Raw genomic sequence first — 27,297 nt, forward strand, 5'->3', positions numbered from 1 at the left:
TTCACCATATTATATTTCTACATGTTTGGGCCCAACAGTACAATTATATACATACTGCTTGAGATAACTGCTTTTAAAATCAGTTTAAAGTAGGAAAACAAATACACATTTATACTGTCTTTTATAAATGTCTTTTATGTGGATTCAAAGTACCATATAGCTAACTTGCTCTCAGCTTGAAGAAGTTTCAGGAATGTATTTATTTTGCATTCATTTTGAAATAATATTGCTGCCTATAGGATTCTTGATTGACAGTCCCTTTTGAACCTTTTGGATGGTGTTCCTCAGCCTCCGATTCCATTATGTCTGATAAGTCAGGTGTTAATTTGAGTTTCCTTTGTGAATAATGAATAACTTTTCTTTTGATGTTTGTATTATTTTCTCTTTGTCTTTCAAAATTTTTACTGAGATGTGTCTGAATGTGACTGTCTCAGTGTTTACCCTGCTTGTGGTCGAGTTCTTGGATGTGTGGTATTTTCATCAGGTTTGGATGGTTTTAATCATTATTTCCTCTACACTTCCTGCTCCTCCCCTTCCCCTCGTCTAGCATCGGGGTCCAGGTCTGTGGGTGAGCTCAGTGTTTCTCTTACGCTGTGTTCACTTTCCTCATCGTCTTTTCCTTTGTTCTTTGGGGTATAATCTCTATCAATCTCTCAGCTTGGCAGCTTCTTTCTGTCCACCTCATCCTAATTTTGATCTTCTCTAAAAGATTTTTTGTTTCAATTTTTGTGCTTTTTTTTTAATCTCTGAAATATTTTTTTCCAAAAAATAATTTTGCTTTTTGATATTTTCTACTTGTTATGACATTGTCATATTACTATCCTTTTATTATTTAAAAAATATATGATATTTTATATGTATTATTTATAATAGGCAATATATATGTTTATATATTGTATGATATATATTTTCCGTATTTTTAAATCTTAGCTAAGATCGACATCTGAGCTCTCATAGGAAGTTTCTGGCACCTGCCTTTCCCCCTGTGGGTGGGTAACAGTTTTCTGTTTACTGTGGACTGTATGTTTGAGTCCTTCCGTCAAATCCACATGGTGACACCCTAACCTCCATCGTGATGATATTTGGAGGTGCGCTCTGGGGCATAATTAGGTTTAGATGAAGTCATACAGGTGGGACCTTCATGATGGGGCTCATTCCCTCCAGCAGAGGAAGAGGACAGACCCTCCTCTCCTCTCTGCATGCTCCAAGGCCCAGCCTTGGGAGGAAGGTGTTCACACAGTGGGAGGCAGGACTGGGCAGCCCTGGAACACTCTTTCCACCCCTGCAGTCCCCAAGTGTTCTAGCACTGTGGTCTGGAACTTCTCACCCTCCAGAATGGTTAGAAAACAATGAGTCTGAAGTTTCCCAGTGGGTCGCATTTCCTTGTGGCAGTCTCAGCTAAGACCTGCTTCTTTTTGTGTCTTGTGGTTTTTCTTGTTGTTACTGAAAACCTGCTGTTTGGGGTGATACACTTGATGGAGCCCTAATCCAGGCTTTGTTGTTGTTTGCTTGTTTGTTTATTTAGGACCTGTAATTAGAGCCTCTCTTCCCTCCCTTGTGGGGCTCCTGCTGCTCCTCAGAGGGCACAGCCCTGGTCATGCTCAGAGCCTTCTGGTAGGACAGTGGGGTCAGTGTGCTCTTTGCTGTCTAGTACTTGAAGTCTCTGCTAAGCTATCTGAAATTCAAATTGTGGCCTTGCAAATCCATCTATAGATGTTGCTTCAGCGTTTCTTCAAGCCTGGCACATGTACCACTTCTGGTACGGAACATGAGACTTGGTAGGACGTAAAACAAATAGCTATCGGATTGTTTCTAAAGTACCTCAGGAAATGATGCATTTAGTGCAAGGAGCCTACCCCCTACAGACACCTGCCTGCTGGAGGCCAAACTGGGTGGGCAGAACTGAACTATTACTGGTCGTTTCCAAACTGAGTGAGCTTGGGAGACAGGAGCAAGCTATGTCTGTGAAAGTTATGAACCTACAGCAAGTGACTTCCTTCGGGGATCCTTGGAGGGATGGGGAGATTGAGGGTATGTCACCAGCAGACTTCCTCCTGCTTTTACAAAGCCTAGCTGGCTGTCTTTCCCAGTGGGAAATCAAGTTGTTTATGATGTGGAGATGTGGTCGAGTGGGTGACCACACCACACAGACAACCAAATTTTGGGAGACTTGACCTGAGAAACCATTGGCTCAAACCTCAAGAAACTTAAGTCTCTGTTAATCTTGTTACTTTACAAACATACACTGTGCTGCCAGGTGCTACAGCTGCATAGATGGTTTGGGCCTGACCCTTAGCCTCAATGGTCACAATTTAGAAATGTTCCTTTAAACGTGTGTTCAAAGTGAAATGGGGACAGGAAAGTGAGGGCTGACAGGCCATAGTGACTTCGTGGAGCAGGTGGTGTTGGAGCTGTGTCTCGAGGGATGTGTAGGAGGCATGCAAGTCATTTACAGTAAGAATCCCTGTAGTTTCACCCCAGGGGCTCCTTCTCAGACCAGCCAGAACCAGGATTATAGCCAGGACTCAACCAGCACTTTCCATGCCAAAATCACTCAGAGTCAATTAAGGGATGGATTCTGATGACTGACTGGGCCATCACGGCCTGCCTGAGCACCAGGCTTTCCTCTCTGACCCTGGTTTGGGTCTGTTTTCCTGGACCTCCCTGGAAATCTTCACTGTGAGTGTTAATGTGGGTGTCCAGACTTCTCAGTGGGTGTTAATGTGGGTGTCCAGACTTCTCAGGAGTCTAGCGTGGTCCTTCCTATGACCTGGAGTAGGTGGTATGAACTACTTTTCCCCTTTTCCTAAAATCTCAGAGATAAAAATGCTTAGCTTCTGATTTTTACAAGTTCACAGTTCACACTATTCTTTTTTCAAAAGTTTCTTTTCTTAAAAAACAAACAAACAAAAAAAAAAAAACCTTTCAGTTAGTTGTCGTGGAACACACTTGTAATCCCAGTGGCTTGGGAGGCAGAAGCAGGAGGACCACAAGTTCAAGGGTAGCCTTGGCAACTTGGCAAGACCCATCTCAAAAAAAAAAAAAAAAAAAAAAAACGAGCTGGGGAGGTGGCTCAGTGGTTGAACACTCCTGGGTTAAATCTTCAATACCTCCCCCACAAAAGTAGTTTCAAAACAAGTTTGAAAAACACAAATAATTCTATCCTTCAATATTCCTGTCTTTCTGAGACTGTGATTTAGAATCCTGAAAAATATTTGTCTTTTATGTGGCTGATCTATATACCCACCCTGAAGACTTAAGCTCGTGGACCCTGCACCTGTGCATGTGGCACATGGCATTTATGCTGCAGAGATGCTCCCCAGAAGCTCAGGGCCCTGGTCACAACTGTGCAGGATGCTAGCAGCACCATGTGCTGCTGGGCTCAGCAGGTGGACACTGTCTTTCCAGGCACGGTGGGATGCATGTGAAGTATGGGGCTCTCATAGAAACCTATATTGGCAGTGTATTTTACATATTCCCTGTGAAGGGATAAAGTGCTTAAATGAAGACATCCCATAGACAAGTACATGCTAAGCTTTGCACCAAATCCTAACCTTGGGCCTTGGTTGTTGGCATAGTCTTGATAAGGGGCACCATTTTGGTAGTACTTGTTTAAAAAGGTAGAATTAAGCTTTGCTGAATGCAATTTGGGTAGCTTTTTTGTTTCTTCCTTTTTTTTCCTCTATAGAGGTGGTCCAGTGGTGGGGGATGAGGGACAGAGAGTCTCTTTGGGCAGGAGATGTCATGGGCACCTCAAATTAAGGTGAGCAGCAGCCCCTTCTTGTTGTTTGGAAGGGCCGAATGCAGCCAGAAAGACCTGGGCATCTCGTAAGCACAGAGTGCACATGTGATTCTACAGTGCAGAAAGCTCATCAGCAGTTACACAGAGCCAGGAACTCAGGGAGTGATGGATGGAAAAGAGGCATTCAGGGCCACAGGAATATTCTGAGTGGAGGGTAGGTTCATAGGTATATATAGCATCAAATTCATAGGACTGTACCCTTTAAACATATGCACAATATTAATTATAAATTATATCTCAGCAAGGTTGGTTAAAGTTCCCCATGTATGCATTTAGGTCTTGCCTTTTCCCATCAGCCTGTGGTCCTCTGGAGGCAAGGCCACATTTTCCTTGTGTGGGGTGCAGCAAAGCAGCAACACACTGTACCTAGGAGGCCTCTGACACAGATCCCAGAGTGAACCCACACTCTGCATCTGCCCGTTGTGATCACTGGAGAAGCAGCCTAACCTGGGCCTCAGTTTTCCCATCTGTAACATAGGGACAAAACATCTCATATACACAATATTTGGAGAGTCCAATTGGTATGATTCTAAGTAAATCTTTGAAAATAATTGTTATGTAATAAAAAATACATGATAGCTACTATTATTTCTTTTTATTTTTTGGCAAAAATTCAAGGTAAATTAAATAGTTTGGGATCTATTGTACCTTAGAGCATAGTTTGCTAAACAGTAGTATATACAAAGTATTTGGTTCAGATTTCAATTGACTAGGTTTTTTTTTTTTTTTTTTTTTTTTTTTTTTTTGGCTATTTTGGTATAAAATTTCAATATATTCTGTGAATTTTGTAAGCAACATACTACCTGATTCTGTAGTGTTCTTTCCTTCTAACTTAGTGGCACAGTTCTTGGGTTGGGGGAGGTGTCATAAGGAAGAGGTTTAATGCACAGTCTCCCATCTCTAACCAATGGGTTGACAATTTGGCAAACACAGAGGACTGGTAATGCAGATGAAATTCCTGTTGCTTTCCTAAAGAGAAAATGAAGGAAATTATGTCTTACAAGATCTTTACATCTGGAGAGTCCCCTTTGGTCTCTTTTATTCATGACTAATGTAGTTGCAAAAGTGTAATTTGACAGTAAAAATATTAACCTCTAAAGGCAAGTTTCCTAAGATGACATTTACAAGCCATTTTACACATGCTTATAGGATTAATGTGACACAAGTTGTCTGTTTCCAATCCTGTCCTCAGTTCTTCTTACATTAAGATTGATAGCATTTGGTTTTCAATGTTCCTCTTGGGGCTCAGACAGCCTTGAAGGTATTATTTAGAAAAATGATGGAAATCTGACTCTGATTTTTATCTCATCATAAATATCTCATCATTTATCTCCTAAAATTCGTCTGCCCCAATACACATGTACTCTGTGTAATTTCATATATAGGGATCTCAATTCCTAGTAAAAAGGCCAAAGTGACCCCTGGGACTCCAAGGTCACACACATAATAGCTTTGTGTCTTCCCACTGTGTTTTCTCTAATGACCTTTGAAATTACTTTCATTTTTCTTTATGCCATCAGCATGAGACCTTGTTTAAGTGCCCCTGTTTCCCTTTCACCAAGATACACACTGCTTTTGGTGATGCCTGGGAGGAACAGGTCCCAGAAGAACCGGTTGTGACCTGGTCACACATTCAGCATCTACTTATTGAATGCTTTCTAAGCGCCCTGCACTGTGCCAGAGGAGTGAAGAGGAGACAGGTCCACGTCCACAGGCAGATTGCTTTCAGGTGGAGTCCAGGGATAAGAATCAACCAGGAGCATTCCAAGAATAGCTACTGAGAAGGAAATGATGTAGCATAACAGAGCAATCTGGTGCAATCTACATAATGTAAATCATTCAACAATACAAAGAGTAAGGAAATCGTGTAGTGTGTACACAGGGGCACGCACAGCAAATTAGAGGAATGTGGAGTAACATAGATGGAGAGGGACACCAGAAGGGTACAGGAAGTTTGGAGTGGACAAGCCTAAAGGGAGGCCCTCTGAGCAGTGGCCCTTGAGCTGGGGTCTTTGGCATGATCCTAGTGGTGACCATGAACATGGTCTTCACAACGGTGAAGGTCTCCAAGTCTGCCCTTCCGGCAGAGCCGGTCCAGCAGCCTCTCCGGGTCAGGGCCCAGGCAGCACCTGGGTTCCTTCCATCCTTCCCAGCTCACAGTGCCAGGCCCTGGCCAGCTCCCTGGAGGTTCTTGGAGCCTGGGGCAATCCTCCTGTATTTCCATGAGACAACATCCGGTGGAAGGATGCGTCACTTCCTGAGTGTCTCTATGAAGGAGCCCTTTCCCAGACTCCCTAGTGGGCTTCTCACTCGGCATTGGCCAGGGTCTTACCACGTGCCTCTTCCTAGCCAATCAGTGGAGGGGCAGCGAGGCTGAGGTGGGCAGAGCGCCGTGGTCTCCTGAAAAGAAAGGAAGCCATAGTGGTGTTACAACCGAGGAGGTGCGGGCGGAGGACTGCTGTGTGGTGAGTGGCTGGTGGGGTCCTGCCTGTGTGACCCCCCAGGTCTGCGGACACGGTCCACATGGGGGAAAGCGGTGGAAGGACGCGGGTGAGATAGCTGCCTGTGAGTGGGGAAGTGGCCCTACGCCTCAGGGGATCAGCTGCCTCTGTGCGGCCTCAGTCCCTGGGCAGCGCTGGGTGTGGTCCGCCCCGACCCCCTTACGAAACTGAGCATATGGCAGCCTTTACGTGCCTGGATTCTGGACAGGTGAAGTGAGCATCCGGACCCCTCAGGGAGTAACAGTGGGGCTTGTTGCATGGAGCGGTAGGAAGGGCCGGCAGTGATGCCTTGGGCAAAGTTGCCCCGCAGGCGGTTGTCCTGTTGGAAGTTGTGGTAAAGTGACAGGGAGCACTCAGCTGGGGGTGTGTACGTGGGACAGGTGACTCAAGAGTTTTCAGTGCAGTCTATGTTTCCACCAGTCACCACAAAAGTCCTCTGAATCTTGCTTTTGGGGTTACAAATAATTTTTAGAAAGCGTGAATTTACAGATACAGAACCCGTAAGTAACAGGGCCAGCTGTAAATTGGTAAATCCGTGGAGTGGGGAACTCTGTTTTTTGTATATCTGATATGGCCCCTGTATGTTTTCATGTATTCAGATGTTAGCACTCAATATGATAAGCCATATTAAATGAGCTGTTTTAGTTGACTCACACAAGGATGGCGAACATACATTTTTAAAGGGTATTTATATCCTTGGAGAGAAAAATGATAATAACATACAGAACTGCTAAATTCTTTCACTCTTTTACATTTTTAAATAATTAATTATTTTGTCCATTTTAGTTGTACATCGATTCCTGAAATACAAGCAGGGTTAAATCTGCACATGCTCTGAAAGGGTGCAGAATCACTGCATTATGATTTCAATTCTAATGAAGGAAAAAAACTCTCATGGTTTCCAAAGATGAAGTGTTCCTGGCAGTGAGATGTGGTTCAGAGTGATCCAAAGTGGACAAAGTGGAATTAGTTGTGGGTGGGAAGCAGTTGACAAAGAAGAACCAGAATTTTTCATAAATGTAGGAGAGATGAGGTCTGTACTCTAAAAAGTAGGATTGGGAAAGTCCCAGCAATCTGGGACAACTACTTGCATCAGGGAGAAGGTGAGGGCAGAAGGGAACCTCCTAATATGTGCACTGCAGTCTTCTGATTGGCAGGGAACCAATGGATTGGTCTGCAAGGCATGGGCAGATTACATTCTTTTGCTCCAGAAGAACGGTTCTTCTTGAACTTCCACTTGCCCCATTGTAGTCCTCCCATGGGACGAGGGTTTTCTTTGTAATAGGACTTCTGTTACCATTCCTAAGTATCTAAATGGATGGCAGCCAGGTTTAACTTTGAGTCAGCATCATGGGATTTTAAAGTAAGAGCATGACCCTCCATTCCATTTTTCTGCTCTAAATAGAAATCATATTCTGATTGTTCCCTTTCCTGGGCACAATAATGCAGATTTAAGTTCTTCATTCATGCCCCCCAAAATAGCTGATTTTTTTTTGCTCTTCATTTTCTCCCCTTTAAAAAAGTAAAGCAGAGAAAATGGGAAAGTATTCTTTTTTCCTAAAATTTGAAGAATCAAAGAAATGCCCTTTTCAGCTCAAACTGTAATTATGGGGCCGAGAGACTTGTTAGCTCCACTGTCTACTATCATCTTTTAAAGAAACTTTAAAAATTTGTTCTAATTAGTTATACATGATAGTAGAACACATCATACATAAATGGTTTATATCTTCTCATTCTTCTGGATGAACATGATGTAGAGTTATATAGTCATGTAATCATATATGCACAAAGGGTTATAATGTTTGATTCATTCTACTATCATTCTTGCCCCTACACCCTCTCCCCTCTTCACTCCCCTCTGTACTAATCCAAGTACCTCCATTCTTCCCTAGCCCGCCCCCCCCCGCCCCTTATTGTGAATTGGCATCCGAATATCAGAGAAAACATTCAACCTTTGGTTTTTGGGGGATTGGCTTATTTTTCTTAGCATGATATTCTCCAGTTCCCTCCATTTACCAGCAAAGGCCATACTTTTATTATTCTTTAAGCTGAGTAATATTCCGTTATGTTTCCATTCCCTACTTTCTTTAGCTGTTAATCTGTTGAAGGGTACCTAGGTTGGTTTCATAGTTTAGCTCTTATGAATTGTGCTGTTAAAAACATTGATGTGACTGCATCACTATAGTATGCTGATTTTAAGTCCTTTGGGTATAAACCAAAGAGTGGGATAGCTGGGTCAAATGGTGGTTCCATTCTAAGTTTTCTGAGGAATCTCCATACTGCTTTCTGTAGTGGTTGCACCAATTTGCAGCCCCATCAGGAATGTATGAGTATGCCTTTCCCCCCCACATTCTTGCCAACATTTATTGTTGCTTGTATTTTTGGTTATTGCCTGAGTCATCTTTTAAAAACAGTATTATTTTAATTCTATAAATTCATGGGTACTGTGTGATAATTTATGCTTACATAGAGAACATAATGTTCAAATCATTAACATTTTCATCTCAAACATTTCAAACTTTAAATGAATACAATAACTGAACCTGTTTATGGGCCACAGTGTGATATTTCAATACATATATTCAGTGGGTGCTGATCAAATCAGGACAATTAATATTTCCATTTTCTTCTCACTACTTTATAATTGGGGCCTTTGAGCTTTTCTCTCTGGTTAGACATAAAACATAATAGGTCATTGCAAAGACTTGTCCGCCAACTCTTTTGTAGAGCGCCAGAACTTATTACTGCTATCTAACTCTCTTGGTACACATTATCCAATCTCCCACTACCCACCCCTCAACACTTCTCAGCCTCTAGTAATCACTGTTAAACATTTAGATTAACTTTTAAAAACATACATGTATAAAAACATGGAGTTTGACTTATTTCTCTTAATGTAATACCCTCTAATTCCACCCTCTTTGCTGTAAATGATGAAATATCATTCTTTTGTGGCTGAATAATATTCCATTATATACAATGTGTGTATATAGCACAGCTTCTTTATTCTTTCATCCACTGATGGCATCTGGGTTGATTCCATATCAGCTACTGTGAACAGTGCATCCATGAATGTGGGTGGCAGGTATTTCTTTTATATGCTGATATCATTTTCTTTGGCGATATACCCAGAAGTGGATTATATAGTAGATCTACTTTTAGTGCCTCCATTTGTTCTCCATATGACTGTATTAGTTTGCATTCCCATCAATAATGTATAAGAGTTTCCTCTCACTCACATCCTTGCCATCATTTATTTTTTGTTTTCATTTTTGGTGATGAACACTCTAACTTTGGTGAGATAGTATTTTTTGAGTCTTATGGCCCTGATGGCTACTTGAGGGATTTTTTTCCCATGAATTAGTTGGCCATTTGAATTTATCCCTTTAAAAATAAACACGCAGACCAGTGGAACAGAATAGATTCAGAAATAACCCTATGTACTTATAGGCAAATGATTCTCAACAAAGGTGCCAAAAACATATGTTGGAGAAAGGAGAATGTCTTCAATAAATAGCGCTGGAAAAACTAGTTATTCACTAGGAGGAGATTTAAATTTGACCTCTATTTCTTGGTATGAAAATAAATTTGAGGACTGGGGTTGTAGCTCAGTGGTAAAGCACTTGCCTGGCATGTGGGAGGCCCTGGTTTCATCCCCCATAACACAAGCAACAACAAAAAATGACAATCATAACAGAATGGGTAAGGAACTCAAATGTAAGATCTTGAAACTGTGAAACCACAAGAAGGAACCAGAGTAAACATCTTGTGACATTGGTATAGGCAATGACATTTTTCATAAGACCTCCAAAATACAGGGAATAAAAGTAAAAATAGACAAATAGGATTAGTCAAACTGAGAAGCTTCTATGCAGCAAACTTGCCATAGAGGGAAGAGACAGCCTGCAGAATGGGGGAAAATTTTTGCAAACCATTAATGTGACAGAAAGTTACTATGTGAAATATACAGGAACTTAAAATACTCAATAAGAATAGCCACATGAGCAACAACAACATCAACACAAAGTACTCCACAAATAACCCACTGTGATGCCAAGGAAGATTTGTTGCTCAGAAGAGCAGATTCTGGAGAGAAGGGGACTTTCGACTACTCCATTCTGACAGGGCAGAAGGGGACTCCAAAATGACCCAGTTGCTCTCTGGCTACCTCTGCATTGCTTTGTGGACCAGGGTTACTCTGGGTCACTGTGATTTCAGTTGATCTTCTAGTTAGTGGCCTAAGTGAAATACACTTACATATTCCCTAAGATGATGCTGATGTTGTGAAGTGGAAATGACAAGGTTCTTTCTCTGTGACTGGGATGAAGGGTGAGAATTTGGTTTGAATCTACGGTGAACTACCACATCCAGAAACCTGATTGGTGGGTGATTGGAGGCCTCCTCTTCCTCCTCAGGGAGAACATTTATATTAGTACCATTTTGCAGGGGAGGGTGGTAATTTTTCTCAAATAACTTGGAGGTTTTCCCTGTGTGTGGAAGTTGGTATTTCTGATGTCATTCTTGAGCCAATCACCTGATGATGCTTAGCAGGCAGTTGGGCTCCTGGGTCTGAGGCCTGGAGCAGAGGTCTGAGCTGCAGCTCCAGATCGAGGTGAAGAGAGGAGGAAGGGAAGTGTCAGGTTCTAGTTGGTGGCTTGTCAGACTGGCTGTGTGATGCCATTACTGATTGAGTTTTGAGCCTTGCCAGCGCCTAGTCTAATACAGACTTTTAAGAAAACAGTTCTGCTAATTTTTTTTTTAGTTTTTTTTAGGTGGACACAATATATTTATTTTTTTTATGTGGTACTGAGAATCAAAACCAGTGGCTCATGCATGCTAGGCAAGTGCACTACCACTTGAGCCACATCCCCAGACCCAGCTCTGCTAATTTTAACCAATATTGATTTTTGGACTTTTGACTTCTGGAACTTCAAGATAATAGGCTTATTTTGTTAAGTTAAAAAAAGTTGTCAGACCTCTGGCCAGTTATGTTGTAGCCTCAGTTTCTTCATCTGTAAAATGAGATTCTGGCCCCTTTGCAGTTTTGTGTTTCTGTTGTGAATTGATGGTTTATTTTCTGTCTTCTCTTCATGACGTGATGCCTACTCCTTCCCCTTCCCTCATCTATACGTTTTCCTGATGGGCCAGGAGAGCAAGGCAGCAACATTTTATTTGCTTATCCTGAAGATGTGAATTGAAATAGAGCCTTAAATTGTCTAATTCTGAATCTGTGAGTGGATCAATTAAAGGGGGAGCCTCCAAACGCTGAGTCAAAAGACCATGCTAAAATGCTACATCCTTACCACTATTCTGCAAAATTATTGTTTAATGGGGCAAAAATAATTGCATCTATGTTTCTAGAACATTTCATGAGTGCTTTGCCTCATGGATTTACCAGGATTTTAATCTAGTACAAAGCTCTCTCGGTTTTTCAGAAGATCCTCTTTATGGCTTGAGTTAAGTATGTTTTTATGTAACAAAAATCTTTTGTGCATCTTCTAATATGGTACCAGTGTGAAACAAATTGCACCTGGGGTTTGACTGGTGGTGGTTTGAGTTCATGAAAAAAGGTAAGATACAGAAAAAGCACATCACAAAAGCAACAGAGGTTGTGTAACTCCATTAAATTATGTTTACGGGTTTACTTGTCAGAGTTTTGTAACAAAATGGTTTTTCTGGAGTCTGTTTATCAGTATTTGTCACTAATTAGTGCCTATAAATTACCCTTTTATGGGAGTCATGTTCTTGCGGTCATCCTGGTGTCTTAATAAATCAGAGCTGTCACTGCTCACGTGCTTTGCTGTTGTTAGGTTTTGCTTGTGCTTTTCTTTCTGGTACATCTCATGGTTCTCTCTCTTCCCCAAAGGTTTCCAGCAACTGTGACTCCTTTTTTTGTGAATGGGAAGGAAATGAAGAGTAAAGTGGACACAATGGTGAACTTCACCCACCAGGTGGAAGTCACTGTCTGGGTGCCCCGACTCCCCTTGCAGATTGAGATCTCAGACAGAGCTGAGCCAGATCAAGGGTTGGAGGATGCCGGTGGCCTCCGACAGAAGGTGAGGACCATACCACAGTGGGTTGCAGTGGTCTGTGCTTGGGGTTCAGAAGAGTCTGACTTGGGACTCACTCACATTTTAGTATTAACACCTTCTAGAGTAGTTGTGAGGATTCAGTGAGATGATAGGTGTGCCTAGCATGGGGCCTGGCATTGGCTCAGCTGTTTTCTATCCCCATCTCACTCCCGTTCATTCTTGTGTTCCTCTTCCTTAGTCTCCCTGCTCTTGGATGTTGGTCATTTCTCATGGACACAATGCAGGGATTAAAACTGTGAGCTCTGGAGTGAGGCTGTCTGAGTTTTAAACCCTGGTTTTCCCACTTAAAGCTCTATGAACTTATGGTTTCACCTGTCCATTCCTCAGTTTCTTTATCTGAATTGAGAATAATATTACTGAGAAGTTGTCCCAAGAATTCAGTGATGTGATGCGTACTCCAGTAGACAGAATTCCAAAGAAGAACTGCTTGCTCTCCAAGATTCCCATCACCAAACACTGCTCTGATAGGGTGGTAAGAGGACTTCATAGAAATAGCTACAAACAACTGATCAATGGAGAGTACCCTGGTGGGCCAGACCCATCAGATAAGCCATTTGAGAGCAGAACATTCTCCATAGCCAATACATAGTGGAAGTGGGAGGGATTTGAAGGTGTGATCATTTGGACAGGGTGTTGCTGGCTTTGAAGATGAACTGAGCCACATTTCAAGGAGAGAGGGTGACAGTATTTAGGAGCTGGGAGTAGCCTGAAGATGCACACCAGTCAGAAAATGGAGGCCCCAGTCCTTCAACAAAAGGATCCAAATAACCTGCAACAACCAGACAGATCCTAGAGGTGGGCTCTTCCCTCACATCTGCTCATCAGAGTCAAGGCCAGAAACAGGAAAGGAAAGGCCAAGGTTGGCCTGAGTGCCAACAGGGAAGGTGGTGATGACGCTCAGAATCTGAGAGGAACGTCCTGGGGAAATAATGAGTAATGTGAGTAAATGTGAGTAATTTCCTGCACAGACAACTGCAGGGCTGGTAGAAATCTAGACTTCAGAATGCTGCCACTGAGGGCCTGGAGGGAATTGAGGAAGGCCCATCCTTGCTAGGAGGATGCAGAGTGCTCAGCAGAGCTGGGTACTGCCGGTATGTGGAAAGCAAGTGAGGCTGGCTGTGGCTGAGGAGGTGATGGGTGTGAACCTTGGAGTCTTCTTGCTACATATGGTAAAATGCAAGAGGAGACGTAAATGGAGGCAGGACTGTTAAAAAGGAAGAGAACCTGAGGATGTTGAAGTTTTTAGCATCACTAGATGGCCACCTATGGGAAAAGCAAGAGACTCCCTTTTGGAAAAGTGGGCTCTTCAGCAGAGGCTGAGGATGGGACTCAAGACTCTTCCCTGAAACCCGAAGGACAGGCCCAGAGCTGACTGCCTGTGTGGCTTCTTGATTTTGGCTCACCCTCCATCTCTTCCAGGGCTGACTCTAAAGTTGGTGAAATCTGAATGAGCTCTGTGTGTGCCAAGGCCAATTGCTTGGTTTTGGTATTGTCCTCTCATTACAAAGATAGTCACTTTGCAGTACTGGGTAATAAGTATATGGGAACTCTCCATACTTTTTTTTTCTTTCAGTGAATTTGTGATTATTTCAAAATTAAAAGTTAAAAGAATTAATAGAATACAGTTTATCTTAACCTAATAGAACTGTTTTGTTTCATAATTCAGAACTTCTAAAAGTTCATGTATTTACTGGCAACTTTTATCATACTGCCACCTTTTAATGAAGTGTAAAATATACTTTATAATGCACTTCTTTCAGTTTTATCCACTTAATTAAGGGGAACTTCTCATCACTAGCACAAAAAAGACAGCTGGTATCATTTATTATAAAATAATTGTATCAAAAATTAATACAAAGAAAACAATGTTTTAAATTTCTGAGTAGATGCTGTCTCTCTGTGTGTCTTTGTTAAGTATCAGGACAGCATTTAAAGACTTTGTAGCACTGAACAGAAACAGTGCTGATTATGTATTCTGATGGACTCAAAAATAGAATGGGAATGACTTTTCAGTATGTCACAATGTTTTTAATGCTGTGTCCCTTTCCCTCTGAAGGCATCTCTCTTACCCATAAAGATCTTTACTTCTCGCTTCAGGAAACTGGAATTGCTGGTCACAGTGATGGTTCAAGGAGGCAGATTGACCTATTGTGGATAACACATATTTCAGAAATCAAATGGAATTGGATGCAAGCCTGCTAGTTAGCAGTTGTCACGTGTTTTAGTCAGTTTGCATCACTGAGATCAGAAGACCTGACAAGAACAACATAGAGAATGACAAGTGTATTTCAGCTCATGGTATCAGAGGTTCAGTCCATGGTCAGCTGACTCCATAGCTCTGGGCCAGAGGTGAGGCAGACCATCATGTCAGAAGGGCAGGGAGGAAGAAAGCAGCTCAGGACTTGGTAACCAGGAAGCAGAGAGAGCACCACACTCAGCAGGGACAAAATATAAACCCCTAAAGCCTACTCTCAGTGACCTGCCTCCTACAACTACACCCCACTGCCTACAGTTACCACCAGTTAATACATATCAGTGGATTAATAGGTCACAGGTCTCATAATCTGATTTTTTCACCTCTGAACATTCTTTCATTGCTCTGTACATGAGCTTTTGGGAATGCCTCAGATCTAAACTGTAACAAACATGTTAACCACTGTGAGCCTTTTGTCACAGCCACAGTAAAGATGAGGTTAGTTGTAGAGCCAGTGAGGACGCACACAGGACAATCAGATTGGGCTTGGCCCTGTCTCTGCACATGATCAGTTATGTGGCCCCTTTCTTATACACATGATCAGGATAGCAGTCCAACTAGAGTCTTCAGGTTTTGTGAGGAATAAATGAGTTAAACGTGTGGCTGTTGTAAAGTCAGCTGTCATTGTGGGGAGACTAGGCCCATAGTAGGTGTAACAACAGTACATAGGAATTGCTGTCATTTCATCCCCTGATGTATTCCTCCTCACTGGTGGTCGCAGACTAGGCAACAGCCATGAATCAAAGTCCTCTCCTATGAGGCCACAGGAGAGGTTCTTCTTTAGGGGAAGGTTCTGGAATTGCAGAACCAGAGGATTTCTCAGGGTGGGCTGTGGATAGATGGAGAGCATGTGCCAGGATTGGAGGAAGGGCCAGAGCCTTGGGGAAGGAAAGCAAAAGCCAGGATGGGCGAAAGGAGAGATCCACTCACAAGTTTTACCAGTACTCCCAGAGCAGTACTTGTGGGTGAGGCAGGATGTGCCAGGGGAGAGCGCTCTGGCACCCCAAGGGCCTAAGCAGGAGGAAGCCGCTTCTGTGGAGTCCACTGGCCCAGGCCAGTGAGGAGTGGGATATGAGAGCAGGCCAAGCCCACTGGCTCCTGGTTTATCTTTGAAGTTCCTAAGGGGCTTTCCCAGTGTCTTCACACCTTGATGTCCTTGGTCCTTGATTTTTATACTCCCAAAGGGGAGGAACAGGCAGCCATTCGTATTTTCATTTTCAGCATGAGGTATCTGAGCCCATGGGAGAGGAGAGCACAAGGCCCAACGGGGAGTGCAAGCAGGAATCCAGACAGCGCCTCTGTCTCAGGACCTCGCATTTCTGCTTCAGAAGCCACGGTCTTGCTTCATTCCCACATGGGGAATCGTATTTTGATGCCCAGTTTCCAGAAAGAGCAGAGGCTCCATTTCTGCCTGTCTGGTCTGGAGTCTCCTGTGGCAGTGGACCAGGGAAGCCAAGGTGCAGTTGCTGTCCACCTTCTAAGTGTGAAGCAGCCTGTGTGACTCACGGTGACTGCTGAAAAGGTATTGAATGAATTAACTGCTGAAAGTTGAGTGAATCAATGGATGAACAGATTTGGCCTGAGAAAAGCCACTTTATTTCACTCTGCACCATCACCTGGACTCTAAACCAGGGGCACATGACACTCCTTCCCAACAAGGACGCTTACTCTGTTGTGGTCTGTTTGTGTTCAGGCCCACCTGGGAGAGTGAAGACGAGGACAACGAGGAGAAGAAGGGGCAAGGCTGCTCCCTGCAGTACCAGCATGCCCTGGTGTGCGTCCTCACCCAGTTTGTGACCGAGTCATCTGACTTGGGTCAGCTGACCTACATGTTGGGCCCAGACTGGCAGTTTGACATCACTGACCTTGTGACAGAGTTCACGAAGGTGGAGGAGCCCAGAGTTGCCCAGTTACAGGATGGCAGGACCCTGATTGGTCGGGAGCTGGGAATCACCACTGTTCAGGTACAGGGGGTTCATGTTTTGCCACCTCTCCAACACCAGTACTTGCTGATGATGCAGTTAAATGCTGCCATGGAGGGGTGTGCACATGTGTGAGGGTGATTGTGGAAATGTGCAGATACCAAGTCTTCCTGTAACAGAATCATGAGAAGCAATAGAGTATTCATCAATTTAAATAACCTAAACACATTTTGTATTTTAGAGAGGGTTGAGAAAAATGCCTGATCTGTTTTTACCAGAGAAAGCTAAATGAAACACATAGTGTAAGTCACCCTTTTCCCAATATGACACTGTTTTTTTTTTTTTTGTTTGTTTTTTTAATCTGTACTAGGAGGTGGTAGAACCTCTGAAAGCAAATTTCTCCTCAACCTTGACATTTAACCATTTGGCTATATTATACCTTTAACAGTAGGCAAAGATTTTTTAAAGCATGTATTTGGCTATAAATCACAAAGAATCCATAGTTAAAAGCTTTCTATTTTCATCATACTAATAGTAAAATAATTTCTAACTGATTTTGGCAAGATTAAAAAAGAAAAAATCACAGCTTGTTTTATTTTTGCAAATTTAAAATGTTACTGCTCATAGTTAATTATGTCTTATTTTAGGTGTTGCCAAAGTTAATCTTCGACAAAGTTGAATTAAATATGTAACATTCTATATTTGTGTCTATTTCTGTGTAATATATTACCACCAATTTAATATTTCAAGACAACAGTAGTTTATTAAGTTACATTCTGTGGGTACACAATCCTGGTGGGTAGGCTGGTTCTATGCTCAGGGTTCCTAAGGCTGAGATCCAGGTGCTGGCTGGGCTTGGCCCTTAATCTTGGAGTTTTGGGAACTCATTGGCTTTTAATCTCATTCAGTTTCTTGGAAGAATTTAACTCTCTTATAGTTATAGCACTGAGGTCACAGTTTCCTTACTGTCAGCCAGGTGTTGCCCTGTCCTCTAAGAGAACACCTCCATTCCTTCTCACATGGTCCCTCTCTCATCAGTAATGGCTGGATTCAATCCTTCTTTCACTTAGAGTCTGAATTTTCCTGCTACCAGCTGGGGAACGCACTCTGCTATTAAGGGTTCCTGTATAATTTGGGAGACCCTTGTTTTAGATACAGCTATGCCATATAACAGTGTGATTGTAGAGTGCTTTCTCATTGTGTTTGAAGGTTAAGGTCAACATTTAGGGGGACTCTTCTAGAAATTGTGCCTTTGACATATTCCTGTCCCGGTTTCAGTCTCCCATGGCTGCACATTAGATGGTAAAGTGGTAGGAATGGCTCCTTAGGACATGACTATTCCCTGCCCCACTTTAACTGTTCATCCAGTTATCCCACAGTGGTCCACACAGTGATCATATTGTTCCATGATAGGCATCTAACCTGCCCATTGAAAGGGATGTGAGCAGGAGAAGAGGGCTGAGCACCATTTCCTTCAAAAGAGTTGACCACAGGCCACTGCTTTCAAAGCCTGAATGTAGGTTGTTGGGAAAGCCCTACTCTTTGAGTGCTGAGTACCAAGGCAAGCAATTTGAGTTATTGCCTCTAACTTAAAACAAGCTTATCTCAGAAAATACACTGTTGTTATCATGGCATGAATCCCAAGAAAGGAAGTGGATTAAGGTGACCTTTATAAAACTCCTTGAAGTGCTAAGTTTAATTGGACAATGGCAGGATACCTACGTAAGCAGTCTTCCTGTGTGCACTCTGTTGAGCAATGAAGAGTCTCCCGAGGCCCCACCAGTTCCAGGACTTGAAATTATCATGTGGGCAGAGACCGCGCTTTCTTACTCCCCAGGTCCTCTCACCACTCTCTGACTCCATCCTGGCTGAGAAGACAGTGATTGTCCTGGATGACTGAGTCACCATCGTGGAGCTGGGCGTGCAGCTGGTGGCTGGCTTGTCCCTCTCCCTGCAGCCTCACAGGGTGGACCGAAGGATCATCGTCTCCACAGTGGCTGCCCAGGATATCCTCCAGGCCCCACAGCAGGTGAGAGCCTGGAGGCCTGTGCCTTGGTCCATGGTCAGCTCCTCTGCAGGTCGTTTTGTCCTACACAGAGGGTCAGCAGCCCCTTGCAGCCCCTCGCAGCCCCTTGCTGTTCTTGGAGCTGCTCCCTGCATCTCCCCCAGCACATTGGGTCTAGAAAAGCATGTAGAGATGGAGGCTCATTTTCTCTGCCATTTGTTCTCCAGCAGGATAACCTGTGATAGGCACAGTCTGCTGCTGGACTGTGAGCTGAGGGCCATGTTTTTTTCACCTTGGCCAAACCAAATGGGTAATTTTTGATACTGCATCTTGCTAAGTTGCTGAGACTGGCCCTGAACTCATGATCCTCCTGCCTCAACCTCCTGTTTGGCTAGGATTACAGGTGTGCATCACTGTGCCTGGCTGTTGCAAATCATTTATAAAGATAACCGAGGCACTGGGCCATTCAAGCAGTCCAACTTCATAATCCATCGTTTATCAAGAAATTTACCAGAGTGCGTTTTGCTTCATCAGCATTGGCTTCCTAATAAAGAAGGTTCAAAGCGATATTATCTTTAGCAGTAGCCTGATTAGTTACACCTAAAATTGATTCAGATAAATTGCCTGATCTTTCAAAGTGTTTTTAGAAAGGTCAAAGTCAAATTCTTTGATATGGCATGCAGTAAATTAATTTACACTTTAGTGCATTCATGAAAGCTTACTATTTATTTCTCATACCAGTGGAGCTCCTGCAGATTATTGATGCCAGTTCAAGGCATGACAAGAAATGGTAAAGATTATAAAATGGAAGATTTTTTTCTACATATACTTAAAAGCGTTTATATAGGAAATCTTGCTTATGTTGTAAATTTGAAGGGAGATGATCATGCTTTGATTTTGTTTCCCTCAGGAAGCCATAGTCAGTTCTTGTATTTTATTCAGTGATGGCTCCGTGACACCTTTAGAAATTTATGATCCCAAGGATTTTTCCATAACTGTCTCAACATTGGATGAAATGGTGGTGTCTGTCCAGCCAAACTTGCAGTCCCAGTGGCCGGTTGTGGTTGCAGAGGGTAAAGGACAAGGGTCCCTGATAAAGTTGGAGATGATGATCAGCGAGCCTTGCCAGAAGACCAAGAGGAAGAGTTTTCTTACTGTGGGTAAAGGAAGCATCAAGGTCAGGTTTGCACCAGGGATTGAGGAGGCAGCAATGACATTGAGGGCGTGAACTGGGAATACAAAGATCACCTGAGCAACTCCATAGAGCGGGAAGGGAGCCAGGAGCGAGCAGTCCAGGAGTGGCTCCAGCGTGGGGGCCCCCGCTGGCCCAGAGGAGAGGACCAACAGGAGCACAACCCTGCCACTGCCTGGGGAGGGGAAGGACAAGAAGCTACTCAAGAGTGGTAGTGCAGACGCCTTCACCAGCTTCCCCACCCAGGGGAAGTTTCCAGAATCCAGTAACCCTAGTGACCTTACAATGGCCTCCAAGGGCTTGACGGACTTGGAGATTGGCATGTACACCTTGCTCTGCGTCTTCTGCCTGGCCATCCTGGTCTTCCTGATAAACTGTGTGGCGTTTGCCTGGAAGTACAGACACAGAAGGCTTGCGGTGAGCGAGCAGGGCAACATCCCCTACTCCCACGACTGGGTCTGGCTTGGGAACGAGGTGGAGTTTTTGGAGAACCCAGTGGACATCATGCTTCCCTTGGAGGAGTGCACGACCATGATAGACAGGGGGCTGCAGTTCGAGGAGAGGAACTTCCTGCTGAATGGAGGTTCCCAGAAGCCCTTTCACAGTCAGCTGCTCTGTCTATGTCTATGAGAAAGAGATGAAAAACGAACCTGTAAACTCTTCTGGCCTGAAGAGGAAGAGGGTCAAGTTTACTTCCTACACCACCATCCTCCCCGAGGATGGGGGCTCGTATACCAACTCCATCCTGTTTGACAGTGATGACAACATCAAGTGGGTCTGCCAGGACATGGGGCTGGGGGACTCACAGGACTTCAGAGACTATATGGAAAAACTGCAGGACCAGATGTAAACTCCTTTCTTATGTTGTATTCACCTTTATGCCTTCTGTTTTCTGAATGGTGGAGCAGTGAGTCTGATCAGCAATAGGGTGACTTCACAAAGCTGAGTTCCTGGAGGTCTGGAGGGAGCCCTTTCTAAGCATGTTTCAGAGACCTGGAGAGTTATGTCAGCTGGGTTTTAAGCTGGGAAATGTCTCTAAAACAGCTACATGTAGGGACTGGAGGAATTCTAAGACACCAGTTTTGCTTACAGCCTGGTACCAGCTCAGTGCAGGTAGAGTAAACCTGACCCCACAGACATTGTTAGTCATCTCATGATGAATGGCTGTGTGTAGTGAGGGGAGATTTGGATGGTGATTTTCCTGTTCCTAGACCTTTTAAAGCACAGTGGGCAGGTACAGCCTGTGGCCTGGGTTTGGACACACATGAGAGGTGACTGAATGTAGCTATCCTTATTTGTTAGGAGTGCTGCTCAGTATTTTTATATACATTTCCACCTGCACCTGTTCCTTTGACTCTGGAATTTTTTTTGAAACATGAAGAGAAGAAATTTCAGTTTTTGAGATCTGTGTGATTTACAAATGAGTTTTATTCCCTGGGATTTGCCGCGTCACGTCATTTCCTGGGTCTCCATACAGGATGTCAGGTTTTTCAAGTTTTGAGCACTTCTTTCTTTAGTGACAGCATCTAAGAAGCTTATTCTCACTTTCTTTTTCCTATCTTTTGCTGTTGAACTTTCTTGTGTATGACTGGGACAGGGGTTTTGCTTAAAATGTTGATATCCAGTGAGGGAGGGTCATCTCTTTACATTTTTCTATGTGAAGTTTAAAACAACTTGGAGGAAAGTTATGAACACACACATTTATTTTTGTCCTCTGTTTGCTAATGGGGAGCTCCTGGAGTACACTGCTGAAGGCAGAAAGCCCCTAGGGAGCAGTGATTATGCAGGTTCTTTGTAGTCAACACAATGTACCATCCAAACTGAATCTAAAGGTAGAATCCATCTACATCTGCACTGAAGGGAAATTGCCCAGGAATTAGCTTCCAATTAAACTTTCCATTTTACCATAAAAAAAGAAAATTAAATGATGTTTCAAGTTAGCAATACATATAAATTATCCATACAATAACTATCTTCACAGGTGTGCATTTGTGGAAAAAGCAATGGGTTCCCCCCAGAATTCACAAAAATAAATGACTGTTCCAGAGCCCAAGAAGCAGCTATTGTGAACAAACTATAGCTATTGAAAAATCAAAGTGCTAAGAGGAAAAAAGTGATTCTTGTATAATTTTTAAATAAAAATATTTAGAATCATCATGAGTCATTATCTCAAAGCAAGAATTTCAGATTAGCAAAATGTGGCATTTTTATTTATTAAGATGCTATAGGTGGAAAAGCAGACACTGGATTAATCTGTCTCATTATGAGTTAACTGAGCCATTTGCATCCGTAAGAAATGGAATTTGAAAGGCCCAAAGTAGGAGGCACATGCAGCAAGTCACCCTTACTCCCAGTGGCTGACAACTGAGCTATTCAAAAGAGAATTGTTTTCATTCAATTGCTCTCTTATTTTAGATTCTCATGGATGGGAACTTGACAACTCAGCCTCTTCTAGCCATGAAGCAGCAGCCAGAAATTTCTCCTATATCTCTTGCATGCCACAGACAGGGCTGAAATTGCAGGTGGTATAGTGGTGACCTCAGAGCCTGGTTTGGGATTGGTTTTATAAGTATTTAAAATGGCACTTAGGGGCTGGGGATGTGGCTCAAGTGGTAGCGCGCTCGCCTGGCATGCGTGTGGCCCGGGTTCGATCCTCAGCACCACATACAAACAAAGATGTTGTGTCCGCCGAAAACTAAAAAATAAATATTAAAAATTCTCTCTCTCTCTCTTTAAAAAAAAAAAAAAAAAATGGCGCTTAGGAGCTGAAGCCAGGGACTGCAGAGAGCTTCAACTTAACTGGAGAATGAAGCAGAACACCCAGGCCTTAACTGCAAAAGGAGTTTGCAGGACAGCTGGCGCCTTTTAGGAAGAGCTCCCTGGTTAGCCAGTGGCCTTTCAGAGGGCTTAGTGGGAAGGTAGCAGAGAACAACTGTGAGGACAGAAGAGAGTTTATGCCTGATGGACGCACAGCCAAGCTATCCAGGAAGTCTGGCTCCTTCTAGGAGACTTTTTCAGTTCCATCTTCAATATCAAAGAAATAATGGAGGTCCTTTCTGAAAGTTAGGAGTGTGAACTGAAGGGGAGGAGTTTACTCAGCAGGCTGCCTCCCAACCACTGGCACATCAAGACGTTGGTGGGGGAATAGTTTGGGAGGAATTGCCATTGTCGTGGGGAACATCACTAAGGAACATACAAATTGGAGCCTTTCCTGAGGTGGGAACATGGGGCAGGGACGGAGAGCAAACAGGGAGTATTGGGTTGTGCCTGATCAGCCTAAATGGAGCTGGAAGCTGACCATGATCCTGAAGAAGCTTCTGGTGGACAACACAGACTCACCCAGCATGAATCAGCACCCATATAGTCACCTGTGCTCCTTCACATTAGAGTTCAGTTAGTTCAACATGGAGGAAGTCAAATGGATGGTCATGGGAAAGGGTCCCTTTTACTATATAATATCCACTCACAAACACACATGCATATGTACACGTGTGTGTGCTTGAAGCTGAAGAGTCAATCAGACCATTTAGTGGGACTCAAGAGTGACAGTTGTTTTCAGATGTGGCATGGACACCTTTCATTGAAGTATTCTATGCTCCTATTTATTGCAGAGTATAAACCATGGGTGAGATCACCTTGTTTTCCAGCTGGTCAGCCACAGCTATTAAGCACTACACCCCACGATACCTAAACCCAAACGGGAACAACATAAACTATTAAGCCTTGAACTCCAGTTTCCTGTCACCATGCTTTCACCTGTCTTCATTCTCTGGGTTTTTATGGTTGAGATATTCAGATCCTGGGGCTCGATGAATAACCTAGGTTGTCAAGGGCTGCCAAGTCCCCTTTTTCCCCATAGAGTGGCATGCTCAGACTCCTCCTGAGGGAGGAACCAGCAGGTGTTTGGAGAGGGCTGCAGGCTTTGGACATTGGTCTCAGGCAGGAAGCTTGAGATGTGAGCTGAGGACTGTGTGGCTTGGAGCAGTTGAAGATGTGCAGCCACTGTCTCCAGGTCCCGGTGTTCCTCTATCAAGTTCAGAGTACAGGGACCAAGAAGCAGCTGTCAGACCAAAAAGCCTGCTTTTAAACATAGGTGTGCTGCATTTGAGAGAGCAAGAAGGGGAAGAAAAAGATCCAGCAAACCCCAGAATACTCTGTGTACCAAGAGAAGGAACATCACCTTCCTAGCTGTTGCACACATTGGCCAGAGTAAATTCCCAGCCTACAATAATCCTCCATATCTACACAGAAAGTTTCGATTTATGCATATGAATGCAGTGAAAACATGGATTGGTGTCTCTGTCCCATCGCCATATCTGGAGATATGTACTTGCTGATTTTTAAGTTTTAAGAAATCCACCTTTGTGTAAATTGATCAGCTTTTTAGAAAGGGATCTTTCTAATATTGGCAAATTGAGACCATAGTAAAAGTTTTGTCAGCAAAGATCCATTCAGTTCACTGAGGGTGGCTTCATCTGAATCCTTCATGCCACTGGTACATTGGGCTTTCTACTCTAATCATCTTAAAAACTATCTTAATTCTCCATTCTGGTCTCTGTAAATGACACCTCAGATGGTTTATAAACTTAGTAACCTTCCTCTCAATTAAACTTACATATGTGTTCTGTGACGTACATCACCTGTATGTAAAGGGACAGGTTGGATGGTGGAAAAGCTATGATGGAATGTGGATAACAGATATTTTTGTATGTAATATAGACATTACACTGAAACTCTGAGAGGTGTATCAGAATAAACACATTTTAAAATAAAAGCATGCAAAACTGTAGCATTTAAATATACAGACCTCCAACTCAAAAATATCTCAACTGATGTTGGGAAAAACATTAGGACCTGACATCGTGAAATGCATTGAGTTAGGAATTCTGGCCTGGAAAGAACGTGGCTCATGTTGGTAATGTTGATGAAACTTGCTGGAATATTTTGATTTAACTCTTCATTACTTTTGGATCTTTCCTTTTTTCCTGGAAATATTTCAGAAATAAAGTGACTTCACTTTTCCAGCATAATGGTATATTCTAACCACAGGGTAATTCATCGTTTTTAACATGAAAATAAACATTTAAACATTCTTCAATTGTTTCATTATTTTACATACATGTTCCTTTTCTAATTTCAACTTCTATATGATTGGCTATATTTATAGATACATATATTTTTCTTTTCAGCCAGAGATTGTAACATCCTTGATGACGTAATAAATGGACACCAAAAGGAAATATTCCCTAAAAGTCAAAGATGACTTTGAGATTTAAAAATTTTCCCATTTGTTTTCCTAACAGGCTGGGGAAACTTTGCAGATGTCTTACAAAGAGGACTCATTTCTCATGTCTCTGTTGAGGGTCAGACCACCTTGAAATCAGGGCTAAAGTGCAAGGTGCAGTGGGTGTTTGGTAGTGTGATAACTGGCCACTCTCTGGCTTTCCCTGGTCAGTGATGCATTTGGGCAGTAGCTTTGCATGGGCTTGAGCCTGGGTGCTGAGGATCCAGACAGAAGTTCTAGAGATGCAAATGAGACACAGGACAGCGGGGGGCCTCTGCTTCGAAGATGAGGTAGCTGGCTCATTTGAGGGACTGGTGGCTGTGTTGGCCAAGTACCTAAGGCTGCAAGTGCATTTCTTGAAACTGCCAGTGTTATCTTTGGCACTTTGGAAAATACTACCCATTTTTCTCAGGGTGCATATGAGTGTCTCAGGCAGTAACTTGGCATGTCGTAAATGTTTCATGCCACACCTGGTCTCTCATCAGACCCTTCGGACCCCTCTAAATGCTGGCTTGTGAAATGTAGGCTGTGAGGTAGCAGGCTTGTGAAATCTAGGCTGTGAGGTAGCAGGCTTTCTTGCTTGTTTATAAAATGTTTGGCTCATTTGGCAGCAAATGAGCCAAAAAACTTTGCTAGATGTACAAACCCACCCCCATCAGGATTACTTTTCAACACTTGGGTAATTGTTACCACTAACAGCTTTAAAAGCCTCTTTCTCCTTGAAACATGGGAAGACTGAGTCATAGAACCCAGATATCTTGTCCTAGATCTCAGTGTGTCTGTTCACAGTTTATATCTCAAAAAGAGAAGGAACAAAAAAGAAAGTTTGAAATTAGATATGTAATACAGGGATCACTTTGTATTTAATTTTTTGTGTATATGAGTATAAAATGCAAAAACTATATTTCAGTTTTTTTCAAATATTAAAGTTTTTAATACTTGTTAGTTTCATTATGACTTTATACAATTTGGATAGGTAATGGAGTGTTTTTGTTGTTTGCTTTTAGAAATTTCTAAAAGTATAAAAGTAGAGACATCTAACCTGGGTTACAGTGTTTACAGACTGTTCCATGGTTCAAACAAGTAGGACACCAATGCTTTCCAGGTGGAAATTCAAGTTCATTCAGGGACATTATCTTCCCAGTTTAAGGAAGCAATAATGTTGTCAACTCAATGCTGAACAACCTTTGTGTTCTATGAAATGTCTTCAGAATTTATTTGGCTTTAATTACTCCTTTTGGTCAATTGTTGAGATAAAACATTGTCATTGTATGTTAAAGACTGAATCTCGTTAAGATGCTGCAGAAACTGAGAAGACAATGGCTTTTTCGTACATCTCCACCGCCCTCTGCAGTGATGCACTTTATAGTTAGATGCTGCTTTGGAATTTGAGGTCTGTGTGATGCTGAATTTTTTTACCTGTTTAAAAATATTATGGTCCCTGCTTCATATCTGTAGTACTTGATTCCAGGTTCCCCCGAAGTTACAAAAATCTGAGGATGCTGAAGTTTTTTATGTAAAAAAGGTATAGAAGGATTTGCCTAGAACCTATACAACCCTCCTGTAGAGTTGAAATAATTTCTAGATTACTTATGATTCCTAACACAATGTCAATGCTATGTAAATAGTTCTTATACTGTACTGTTTAGGGAATAATTACCAAGAATAAGTATTCATGTTTAGTACAGATGTATTTTTTTCTGAATGGGTTGATCTGGGTTGAATCAGTGGATGTAGAAGCTGTGGATATGGAGGGCCATTGCACTTCTTCAGGATGGCGGAACTCACTTTTGACTTGACACTTCTTTTTCACTTCCTTCTACCAAAAGAGCACATGCTTTCCATTCTAAGGTTGGAGTTAAAAGACCTACTACTTTACTGTTACATCTCCTGTAGGAATCTGACTCACTGAATGAAATAGCTTATGTTGTATTCACTTCACTCCAAGATGCTTCCTTAGAGAATTTGTCTTTTCTCCTGATCACAACCACTTAGGGTCTCCATTTTTCCCATGTATATTCCTAAATGGTACAAGCATTTCCATTCCATGAACATCGTGGGCTGACAGGAAGCACACCACTCCTGCACTCAGCATCCATATTGCCAATCTCCACGGGACACATCTGGAAACATGCAGTAGACCTTCCACCATCCCAGTTCTCCTGTGCAGTGAAGTGTTCCATAGCCACCAGTTCAGACACCAGAAGATGCCAGGACTGGCAGATGTCCCTCCTCTTAGCACAGA

General features: G+C 42.8%; 1 pseudogene; it reads left to right on the plus strand.

The window, feature by feature from the left end:
- The window catches only part of LOC143407285 (transmembrane protein 132B-like), a 37,398-nt pseudogene extending 16,704 nt beyond the window's left edge, over nucleotides 1-20,694 (plus strand).
- Nucleotides 20,695-27,297: the final 6,603 nt, after the last annotated feature.

Source organism: Callospermophilus lateralis, chromosome 1 (assembly GCF_048772815.1).
Source record: "Callospermophilus lateralis isolate mCalLat2 chromosome 1, mCalLat2.hap1, whole genome shotgun sequence".
Lineage (NCBI taxonomy): Eukaryota > Metazoa > Chordata > Mammalia > Rodentia > Sciuridae > Callospermophilus > Callospermophilus lateralis.